Source organism: Magnolia sinica, chromosome 4, assembly GCF_029962835.1.
Source record: "Magnolia sinica isolate HGM2019 chromosome 4, MsV1, whole genome shotgun sequence".
Lineage (NCBI taxonomy): Eukaryota > Viridiplantae > Streptophyta > Magnoliopsida > Magnoliales > Magnoliaceae > Magnolia > Magnolia sinica.
The window spans coordinates 103,822,857-103,835,552 of NC_080576.1; the positions used below are offsets into that span (position 1 = coordinate 103,822,857).

The following is a 12,696-nucleotide window of genomic DNA, read 5'->3' on the forward strand; positions in this document are numbered from 1 at the left end:
GTGCTCTTTCTGCTACTGCTGCCACTATTTCTTCTGAGCCGACTGTTAGTGATTCTACATCTATTGTTTCTGCTGAAGGTCTTTCATCTTCGTTGACTCCTGCGATGCTCCAGCAAATCGTTGAGGCCCTTTCTGCGGCCGGTATGTCAGGTATATCCCCATCTTCTACATGGTTCTTCGATTCGGGTGCTTCCAATCATATGACCAATGCTGTATCCCATCTTCATGACATTCGTCCCTACACCGGCAATCAGGCTATTTCTACTGCGGATGGCACTAGACTACCTATTCAGTCTGTTGGATCATTGACTTTCTCTCCTTCTGCTCATCGCCAGTTCACCCTTCGTGATGTGTTTCATGTCCCTAACCTCTCCTCCAATTTAATTTCAGTTGGTCAACTCACATCCAATAACTGCTTAGTCATATTTCTTCCCAACTGTTGTTTTGTGCAGGATCTGGCGACGGGGAAGGTACTTGGGAGGGGTAGGCAGCATGGTCCTCTGTACGTACTGGATTTTGATCCATCTGTCAGTTCGGCTCGTTGTTTCTTTTCTCCTTCTTCATCAGATATTTCTTCGGCAAATAAATTGTGGAAACTATGGCACTTTCGCCTGGGTCATCTACATTCCGATCGGTTACTTCAGTTAATTTCGTCTGACATGTTAGGGAATATTTCTCTTAATAAAAATGATTTGGATTATTCTTGTTCTTCCTGTTGTCTTTCAAAAAGTAAGTGTGTTCCATTTTCCCTAAGTACTACAAAATCATCTTCTATGTTTGAACTTGTGCATACGGATGTCTGGGGTCCTTCACCAATTATGTCTCTTTCTGGGTTACGATACTATGTTATATTCATTGATGATTTCATACGTTACACTTGGATTTACTTTCTGCAATCGAAGTCACAGGTTTTTAAAAAATTCAAGTTATTTCACTCTATGGTGGAGACTCAATTTCGGGTTTCAGTTCAAACTCTCCGCGCTGACTCAGGGGGGAATATCTCTCAATTGATTTTCGTACATTTCTTCAAGGGCATGGGATTATTCATCAAACCACCTGTTCTGATACTCTACAACAGAACGGGGTGGCTAAAAGAAAAAATCGTCATATTGTTGAAACTGCCAACACCCTGATGACAGCTATGAGTGTTCCTCGTTCTTTCTGGGCGGAAGCAATGTTACATTCCGTCTACTTGATTAACCGGATGCCAACCAAAGTTCTGAACAGTAAATCTCCTTACTCTGTTCTCACCGGCTTACCTCCTGCATATTCCACATTTCGTGTTTTTGGTTGTATCTGTTATGTTCACCTGGCTTCACGTGAACGTAACAAACTATCTCTAAAATCAGTCAAATGTATGTACTTGGGATTTGGGGAAACTTAGAAGGGTTTTCGATGTTATGATCCAGTTTCTCGTCGTGTTTGGGTTTCACGACATGCTGTTTTTCTTGAATACATTGCTTTTCATTCATCTCTTCCTCCTCCGCACACTCCAAACTCTCCTGGTCTAACTGCCTTTCCAGAAATTCCGTTTACCTTAAGTACTCTCCCTCATCCGTTGCAGGTTTACTCACGTCGACCACATACAGATCCACCACCTATTACTCAACCCGAACCTACTGTACCTGTTGCAGATCCCGAACTTACCTCGATACGTCGTTCCGCTCGTGAACATCGAGCGCCTGATTGGTTGATATGCTCTATGTCTGCCATGAATGCTACTCTGGATACCGTTTCTATTCCTACTTCATACTCTCAGGCAGCCACTCATGATTGTTGGAAGAAGGCTATGGCAGAATAACTTACAACATTGGATGATAATCATACGTAGGACATTGTCACTTGACTTGCTGACCAACAGCTAATTGGTAGCAAATGGATTTATTCTGTCAAGCTCAAGTCTGATGGATTATTGGATCGATATAAGGCTCGACTTGTCGCTCAGGGATGCAAACAGGAATACGAAATTGATTATGATGAGACTTTCGCTCCCGTGGCCAAGATGAAAACTGTTCGTACTCTTCTGGCTATATCTTCTGTTTGCTCATGGCCACTCGCTCAGATGGATGTGAAAAATGCCTTTCTCCATAGAGATCTCCAAGAAACCGTATATTTGAAACCTCCTCCTGGCTCTTTAATCCCTGACAATAAGGTATGCCGCCTAAAGAAAGCCTTGTACGGCCTCAAACAGGCACCTCGGGCATGGTTCCAACGCTTTCACGATGTTGTTACGGGTGCTGGCTTTACTCAAAGTGGTCATGACCCATCCTTATTTTTGCGCATCACTGCTCACGGAATTGTCATTGTTCTGGTCTATGTTGACGACCTCCTCCTGACTGGTAGCGGTGCTACGGGCATCTCGGCTTTAAAGGAAGTTCTGCAATCCTCCTTCAAGATGAAAGACCTTGGCCATCTCACATACTTTCTTGGGCTTGAAATTTCACATTCTAAACGTGGGATCCTGGTCAGCCAGCGTAAATATGCCAAGGATCTTCTCGCTTTGGCATCATTGACAGATCAAAAAACAGTGCAGACTCCCTCAGAACTTAACGTTCATTATGGCCGCGACGATGGTGATCTACTTGTACAGCCTGACTTATACCGCTGTTTAGTTGAGAGTCTGGTTTACTTAACTATGACTCGCCTTGATATTGCCTACGTTGTCCAAGTCGTCAGTCAGTTTGTTTCTGCTCCTCGGACTCTTCATATGACTACGATGTTACGCATCAAACAGTACCTACGTGGAACTCTAGATCGATCACTGTTCTTCTCCTCCACGGCGACTCTGAACCTTCGTGCTTATTCAGATGCTGATTGCGCTGGTTGCGCTCTCACACGAAGATCTACCACTGGCTACTGTGTTTTTCTCGGCACTTCTCTCATCTCTTGGAAGTGTAAGAAGCAGGCCACTGTTTCCAAATCAAGCACAGAAGCCGAGTATCGGGCGATGTCTGCTGCGTGTAATGAGCTTGTTTGGTTACGTGGACTTCTTTTCGACTTGGGCATTCCTGTGCAGAATCCTACTCCACTCCATGTTGATAATCTCAGTGCCATTCAGATTGCCTCTAACCCGGTTTTTCATGAACGGACGAAGCATATTGAAGTTGACTGTCACTTTATCCGTGAGAAATTTCAGTCTGGGCTCATTTCTCTACCACATGTTGCATCCCATGATCAGATTGCAGACATTCTCACCGAGTCCCTAACTTCTGCACGTCACTCATTTCTCGTTGGCAAACTATTACTTGTTGATGACCCGCATTAGTTTGAGGGGGGATGTTAGACAGACTGAAATATGCCTTGTATAGCTAGCATACCTTATATAGTTGGTTTCCATAGGTAGATGATTCTGATTTTATTTCTTTCCTTGTATAGATGCTGTAATCTCTATATATTCAACCCCTTTGGGTTGTCTCATATACACAAAAGCTTTCAGCTCCTCTCGGTTTACAAAATCAGTGTCAAATGGTTACAAATCCATTGGTTCTTCATGTTCTCAATGTTTTTTTTTTTTGAAAATTTCCTTCAACCAGCTGTCAATTGAAACTAATTTCGAAGTATTTTGAGTATTTGATAAAATGATCATTATATACACTCTAATTTCGAAGTGTAGGTGGTCCGATTTGAGGAAATTTGGGAAATTTTTGAAATTTCTCCCAAATTGCATATAAAGTTGCACTCCAAACATGAAATCAAGCATGTATGAGGGCTGATTTACTGACTTGTTAAGTCCTTGTCAATTTTCAGAAAATAAAAATCATTTTAATAAAAAAATTTATTGAAATATTTATTTTTTTTCGAAATCTCCCTTCAACTAGCTATCATTTGAGATTAATTTCGAAGTATTTAAGAGTGTTTGATGAAATGATCATCACATACACTCTAAATGTTATGCATTCAATTTCAAAATGGTTGCATTAGTTCAATCAGACAACACAAAGCTTAACCTATTATGTGCACTTTTTTTTGAGATGTTATGATTTAAAAGTGTGTATTAAGGTCTTTTTTAACAATCCCTGAAGTTTCATTGAAAAATTCAATCATTTTCCCAATGTTTTCCCATGTTTCCCAAAAAGTGTGATAAATTACCCGATACAAACGATATATCCTGTACGATAACCGATACATATCTATATCCCAAGGATGCGATATGTAATGTGATACCGATATTTCAAACACTGCCTACAAGGCTACAACTAGATTGTTGTTGCCTAAAGGTCCACTAAAAAAATTAAGAGCCATTTTGATCTCCCTTGTATCAGCCATCATTCATCAAGACCATCCAAATGCCAAAGGACCAGGATTTCCCGAGCTTTCACTGAAGTAGAATTTCATATAGCCACTTGGAGTGTTTGTTCCACATTAGTGGAACCACACATTATGAATATGCATGTCTTGCATCTTCAACCAATTTCACCCAATTTAAATCTAGAGATTTGAGAGCATATTGAGTGGAACCAATATTGTCAAAGCCAATTACAAGCAGCTAGTTATGAAACATGAACTCCTACAAATGCAGTTATACAGTAGGCATTTCTAAACAAGGAGATACGTCTAGGGTTGTCAATGAAAGAACCCACACCCTGCAATTTCAAATATTCCCCGCTAGACCAACTCAAAAATTAGGACCCAAGCCAACCAGGCCCAGATTGACTAGTTCAAAATCAGGGCCCAAGCAAGGTTTTGTTTCGGGCTCAATAGATGTATTGGCTGGGCCCAAGATTGATATGATACAAGGCGTGCTAGACCATATCGGACACATGGCGGAAGATACAAGCCCACTTTAGCCCCAAAAACAAATTGAAAATTTATTCAGAAAATAGGAAAAGTACAAAAAAAAAAAATAAAAAAATAAAAATAAAAAATGCTAGAGTATCACTTTTTTGTCTTTTTAACATTGCATTTAATGGTGCATTAGACAATTACCTGATAAGAATGTTGTGTGTCGACTTGACCTGCTAGGCCCAACAGGCCATAATCAAACACAAATCAAGCATGGTTTAATGGACTAGGCCCCATTTTAAAAGGAAGATTACAAAATGGAAAAGAAGAAGAAGAAGAAGAAGAAGCAATGGTTTACCCCTTCTTCTGATTTTTCCCAAAATGGTCCATTCTGCTTCAATTTGTCATATACCAATCAAATCTTGTGCTTTAGTCACCAATGTGAAATGACTTTCTAAGCTTCGCCTATGTTTGAAGTGAAGAAAGAAGTGGAAAAATGAGAGACAATTAGAAGAGAATTTCGAAAGGGAGACTTCATGGTTGTATGCCAGCATCAGCCGTATTGGTTTTGAGTGGGCCAATGTAGGTTGATCCAAGTATCCAACTCTCTTTTCTCCTCTTTTTTTTTTTTTTTTTTTTTCTTTTTTTCCTTTCTTTTCTTTTCTTTTCTTTTCTTTCTTTATTTATTTATTTCTTTCTTTCTTCTTTTTTTTTTTTTTTGAGACAGTCAATCTTTTGGAAATCGAATCAAATTGTAAATGTTAAGTTGTAAGGTATTTTGGGTGTATTTGGTTAAATTATGTGTGTGGGGATATTTCTGTCATATTCTTCTGATAAGACCTTCTAACAAAATAAGGAGGAGACATGAGAGAGTATTCATGTTTTGTCATTTACCCCATTCTCTTCATTTTTTTCTTCTTCTCATCTTTTCATTCATTCTTTCAAAGGTTTTATTCTTTCATCTTAGTATTAGAGAATCAAGATCATCATAGGGGTTTAACAAAGAAGGATCAAAGACAACTCCAAGTGTTGTCTGTAGGTGCTGACGTCATATGACCGTACTGTTGACATTGACAACCATATGGTCGGGGCAGTAGATCGGAACAAAACCACAACCGCCTGGATCGTTTTGATTTATCATGGTTTTGGGTGATTTTTTTTCCATATTTTTTTGAAGCTATCTAATGGTGTTTCAAGGCAGTTTGAAAAATGTGGGTTTCGAAACAAATTGGATGACTGCGACCCTACAAGATGATTTTCAGATTCAAGGTTAGTACTGTTTGGATCAGTTTTTTTTTAAAATTAAAGTTGATTGGGAGTGGTCTCATGTTGATCAAATCACTGTGGAGACAGAAATCACAAATTTTCTACCATAGGGAGTGACTTCACCTAGGGTTTTTTGGGCTTTTTTTTTTTTTTTTGTTGGAGGTGTATGGAATAGACTCAGATTCATAGCTGCTCTACTTCTGGGTTCCAGTCCTTGCCTCTGTGGTAGACTCTAAGGAGTTTCAACATGAGGTCTTGGGTTCGAAACCCATAGGTGGTGAAATCCCACTATGGCGTGCGTGGGTGTGTGGGTCGGGTGCGTGTGTAAAAAAAAAAAAAAAAAAAGCTGCTCTACTTCCACATTAATTTGATAGTTTTTTGAAGTATTTGGATTTGTGAACACCGCTTTGTTGTCTTTCAGAGTAATTTGTGGGGGGAAAATTGGTGTGTACCTAAGCCTGAAAAGAGCCCAAAAGCATCATTTGAGATAACAAAAAATCTTTTTTGTCAGTTGAATTGACGTTGTTCGTCTGTAGGGATGTCGAACAACAGTAATACTGAGGTTAATTCACATTCCACTAGAGGTCCATCCCTAGATAATTTGGAAATACAAATGATGACGGTGAAGTTAAGTGGCCCTAATTATTTACAATGACCACAGGCAGTGAAGATGTTTATTAGGGGAAGAGGCAAACTTAGATATTTGACAAGAAAAACAAAGGAACCAGCTATCACTAATCCCTCTCATGATAAGTTGGAAGCATAGAAATTTTCAATTATGGCCTTTTTGGTCAATTTTATGGAGCTAGATGTGAGTAATGGGTTTATGTTTATGAGAACCACCAAAGATATTTGGGATATTACAGCCCAAACTTATTCTTAGTGCAAAACTTTGCTTATATTTATAAACTACGACCGTACATTGCTCATTTTCACCCGGTACTTTGCAACTTTGAGGCGTATGTGGGAAGAGTTAGATTTCTATGATCCATATGAACCAGTGTGCACTAAAGAAGTTGTGATGTATAAGGGTTGAGAGGAATCACATTATCAATTTTCTATTTGGTCTTAATCCAAAATTCAAGTTGATCATAATACAATTACTTGGACGAGATCAGTTGCCCTCTTTGAGTCAAGTATATGCACGCATCTAGAGTGAGGAGAGTAGGTTGGCCTTAACACAACAATATAATAATGCGACTGTAGAGAAATCAACCCTTGCATCGAGTGCTAGTTTCCATAGGGCAAATAAGGAAGGTGAGAAGAAGCCTACCAAAGAGAAAGGATTTGAAGTGCACGCACTATGGAAATACTGGGCAAGACAGAGAGCATTGTTGAGAAATTATACGTTGACCACATAGATACAATCGTAAAAGGGGTACATCTTCAGTCAACATAGAATCTACTAAAGAAGGGTCCACATCCACTGGTATCACCACTCCCAACTCACAATCTACTCCTATTGAAACCTCTATGGGGGTTAATCTCTTACCTAGGATGGTCTATGTATCAGAAGATGAGTCTGAGTGCCTGTGTGAAAATTCATCAACCTCAGCATCTGCTCACATAGGTACAAGTGTGTCTGCATTCTACATTGATACATTTTCTTCATCCACTTCTCTGTCATGGACAATGTTTTAAATAGCTATGTTACATAGCGTGTAGCTTACGCTACGTAGCATAGCTTAGCCTTAACGCTATGTAGCTCATGAAAATAGCTTAAGTCACATGTAGCCTGCACTACATGATAATTTTCATACGCTACACACTACATAGACTAGGCTACACGTTATGTAGCCTAGATTGCAAGTTATTTTCACTACAACATTAAAATCAATTAATGTTTTCAATGATTGTTACATTTTTCTATTTTCAACAAGAATTAATCAATCTTTTCAATCTTTTAGTAAAAATGATATTAGTAATAGTATAGTATTAAATCAGTTTTGTTGCTCTTTCTTTACCCTTATACTTAATGATTACTCTCACCTATTACTTTAGGTTGTGTTTGGTTGCATCAAATATCATGAAATTTTGTTAAAACTTCATTATTAATCAATCTAATTTGGTGAATATCATGACCTTAGTTAAAAATCTAGATGTAGCATGTAGCTTATGCTACATGCTATGTAGCTTACGCCTCACACTTCAGAGGGGTGAACGCTACGCCACACGCTATTCGCTATTTAAAACATTGGTCATGGATCATTGATTCCAGTGCCTCAAATCACATGATAGGTCTGTCTTCTGTTTTTTCTAGATATTCTATTTACTCTGAAAAAAGAAAAAATTAAAGTTATTAATGTCTTCTATTGTCGAAAAGGGAATGTCTCTATTTATTACAATTTGCCCCTTTCTTCAATGTACATGTCCCAAATCTCGTCTCTAATTTGTTGTCTATTAGTAGTATCACAAAATCCTTGAATTGTAGTGTAACCTTTTTTTCCCACGCCCTGTGTGTTCCAGGATCTACATTCAAGGAGGGTGATTAAAGTGGCTAGGAATCTAATGGCTTATTCCTTCTCAAGAGTCAAGACTTGTCACCTTAGACTGTGGCACATCAATCCTGCATTGCCAGTAGTAGTTGTAGTAGTAGCAATAAAGACTAGCTTTTTCATTGGCACTTTCGTTTTGGACATTCATCATTTTCCTATCTAGAAAAAAAATTGTTTCCCGAATTATTTGGTTATAGTTCTAGTTCTGTTGAGTTACGATGTGAAGCGTGTGAACTTACAAAATGATGTCATAGTTTTTTATCCATAGAGTTCTAATAAAAGCATTGCACCTTTTTCTATTTTTCATTATGATGTTTGAGGACCCTCTCCCACTACTTCTCTTATTGGTTATCGCTATTTTGTTTCTTTTGTTGATGATTGAACCCACGACACCTAGGTTTATCTTATGAAATCTAAAGATTAAGTGTTTTCCATCCTTCAAAAAAAAATATATAAGATGGTTTGTAATCGGTTTGATTCTCATATCAAAATTCTTCATTCTCATAACAGGGAGGAGTATATTTATTTTGCACTTATCATATTTAAGTAATCATGGTATTGAACACCAAACTACTTGTATTGGTACACCGGAACAAAATGGAGTGGCAAAGCAAAAGAACCGCCACCTCCTGGAAGTGACAAGAGCATTATTATTTGGCATGAATGTCCAAAAGACTTTTTTCCGATGCTATTCTCACTGCATCTTTCCTCATAAATCTCATGCCTTCTTGTGTTCTTGGCTTTAAATCTCCTGTTCAGGTCCTTATCCCTGGTTGTCCATTATTTCCAATCCCTTCTAGAGTCTTTGGTTGTGTGTGTTTTGTCCATATTCATAAACAATTACGCACTAAACTTGATCCGAAAGGTCTCAAGTGTGTATTCCTTGGGTACTCTGACTCTCAAAAGGGATATTGGTGCTATTTCCCTACTTCTCGATGTCATTTATGTCCATGGATGTTACATTTCATGAATCTATTCCTTGCTTCGCTTCTCGTGGTCCCTCTCTTCAGGGGGAGAGTGTTGGTGAAAAGAGGACTGACTCGTTGTTTCTTCATGTTCGTGTATCACTGTATGTTTTTTACTCTAGTGGTACAATTAGCTTACAGGATTCATACTCTAGCGATACTATTAGCTTACAAGATACGAGTGTGCTGGCTAAAGAGTTACAAGTTTACATGAGGAGGAAGCCAGAGGAAAAACCATAGGAGGGCCAGCTACCCCAGGGAAGTTCTTCCTTGGATGCAGATAATACTACTACTCCCATCATCACATCTTCTTCTCCTAATCTTGTTCATGTTGTTGATAGTACTAATGATCTGAATCTTCCTATTGCTATTTGAAAAGGTAAACATTCTTGTAGTCAACATCCCAAGACAGAGTCTGTTTCTTATCAGTCTCTTTCACCATCTTATCGTCCTTTCCTGGCTTCCATTTTCTTTGCTTCTGAATGTCAGAATCAGTCAGCGTATCAGGCCAGTGGAAAAATGATACCATACAGCGTTGCATATCGGTATCAAGGTTATATCAGCCCGTATCGGTCAGAGTTTTTTTTAGGCAAAAAAAATGTGGAAAAAATATCAGAAAATTAGAGAGAGAGAGAGAGAGAGAGAGAGAGAGAGAGAGAGAGAGAGAGAGAGAGAGATCCAAGAATCTGTCTTCTTTTTTTTTTGTGTGTGTGTTTTGACCATGTATTCAATGGTATATCAGACCACTCTTTGATGAGAATGTTGTGCATCAATTTGACTTGTTGAAGGTCAACTAAATGGGACCTAATTGAACACAAATCAAGCATGATTTGGTGAACTATGGACCATTACGTTGAAATACAACAAAAAGAAGATGGAAATAGGAAAAAAGAAGGTGAAGCTTTACCTTTCTTTCCGATTTTTCCTGTAATGGTCCACTGCGCTTTGATTTGTCTAATCCTATTCAAATCATTTGTTTTGATCCCAAAATAAGTCGAGATCTAGCCTAAAATGAGTTTTTAAGCTTCTTTCATAGTTTAAATATTAAAATTTTAAAAAAAATTAAAAAAAGAAGAAGAAGAAGAAGAAGAGGAGGAGGAGGAGGAGACATGAGTGAAATTTTGAAAAAAAAAAAAAAACAAAATTGGACTTTTATGGGCGTATTTGCATGTATCAGCCGTATCGGTGCCGATATGCCCTGTATCACGTATCGGGCCAACAAGAGTCAGTTTTTTCGTATTGGGCCAATACAATCCCGTACCACGTATCCTATCGTGTCGATACAGATATGATATGGTCGTATCGGCCGATTCGATACCGACATTCATATCCATGGAGAAGATGAAAGCTCTAGAAAAGAATGGAACATTGGACTACGTAGACCTTCTTAGAGGGAAGCATCTAGTGAGGTGTAAGAGGGTGTACACTGTGGAAATACAAACCAGATGGATCTGTGGACAAATATAAGGCATGCCTAGTTGTCAAAGGCCACATGTAGACATACAGTATTGACTATCAAGAGACTTTTGCACTAGTAGCAAAGATGAGCTCTATACGAGTACTTTTGTCTATGGTTGCAAATTTGACGTAGCCACTTTATGAGTTGGACGTGAAAAATGCCTTTCTTCACAGTTATTTGGAGGAGGTATATATGAGGATACCTCTGGATTTTTTGTATTCTAATACCGAAGGAAAAGTTTGCAAGCTGAAGAAGGCCTTATATGGTCTCAAACAGTCACCTAGAACATGGTTTGAGTGCTTCAGTAATGCATTAAAAAGGGTTGGCTACACACGAAGTCAAGCAAATCAGACTTTATTCATCAGATGATCCAAGGGGAAGACAATGGCTCTCATTGTTTATGTAGATGATATAGTGGTAACTAGAGATGATGAGGAGGAGATTCTGAAACTCGAGAGGTACCTTGGAAAGGAGTTTGAGATTAAGGATCTAGGCAAACTAAAGTATTTTCTTAGGATAAAGGTAGCATGTTCAAAGTGATGCATCTTTATCTCTCAAAGAAAGTATGTCCTAAACATTCTGAAAGAGACAAGTAACCTTGGAGCAAAGCCAGCAGATACTCTAATTGAACAAAATGATAGATTGAATGATGAGAATGGTCAACAATTAGTTGATGCAGGGCAGTTTAAAAGGTTAGTACACTGACTAATTTACTTGTCTCTTACTTGGCCAGATAGTCCTTGTGCAGTGAGTGTTATTAGTCAGTTCATGCATAATCCAAGAGCTACACTCTTGGAGGCAGCTCATCGGATTCTTGAATATCTAAAATAATCTCTTGGAAAAGGAATTTTGTTTACTAGGCATGGTCACCTAAGAGTTGAAGCCTATACGAATGCAAATTGGGTCGATTTAGTTACTGACAGATGATCGACTTTTGAGTATTGCTTCTTAGTTGGGGGGAACTTACTCAACTGGAGGAGTAAGAAACAGTCTGTTGTGGCAAGATCTAATTGAAAAGCAGAATTTAGATCCATGGCTTATGGTGTATGTGAGCTATTATGGCTTCGATCTTTGTTATCAGAGTTGGGATACAACACTCCAGGAAAAATGCACCTATATTGTGGCAATCTGACAATAACGCTGCCAGTATTGCTCATAATCCTGTCTAGCATGATTGCACCAAGCACATCAAGGTGGACCGACATTTCATAAAGGAGAAGCTATGCGATGGACTAATTTGTACTCCTTATATTTCTACACAACTTCAGTTGGTAAACATTCTTACTAGAGGACTTTGCAAAGCTAGATTGCTTGAAACCTTAAGCAAGTTGAGCATGTTAAATATTTTTGCACCAACTTGAGGGGGAGTGTTGAGCTTTAGGGGTATTTTCGGTGTATTTGGTTAAATTACAAGTGTGGGGGTATTTCTGTCATTTTCTTAAGATTACCTTGTAATAAAATAAGGAGGAGCCATGAGAGAGAATTCATGTTTTTTCATTTCCCCATTCTCTTCACTTTTTTTTTTTCATCTTATCTTTTCATTCTCTTAAAGGTTTAAATCTTTCATTTGTATAATCACAAGAGGAATGAAGTGTACATCGGAAATCGCAAGTAAATGAGACCAAGAACTTCACCGTTTGAAGGAGCAACTTAGCTCAAGTCCAAGGCTTAAAGAGACAAGGGGAAGGTCCAAGGGGATGTGTGGAGGTAGCATGGAATTTGGTGACATGTAGTTCAACTGAGGATATGACCTTATAAAGTGGAATGGTGGAATATGTTTTGTATAACC

General features: G+C 38.5%; 1 protein-coding gene and 1 long non-coding RNA gene across 3 annotated transcripts in view; one reads left to right on the forward strand and one right to left on the reverse strand.

Moving 5' to 3' along the window:
* Positions 1 to 12,696, reverse strand: part of LOC131243591 (peroxisomal membrane protein PEX14-like) — an 83,227-nt gene that overhangs the window by 48,110 nt on the left and 22,421 nt on the right. The gene's annotated exons all lie outside the window — the stretch shown is intronic.
* LOC131243593 (uncharacterized) lies at positions 5,188 to 8,789 on the forward strand. The gene is made up of 2 exons (XR_009170138.1): positions 5,188 to 5,991; positions 8,455 to 8,789. It is a non-coding gene; the product is annotated as an uncharacterized LOC131243593 (long non-coding RNA).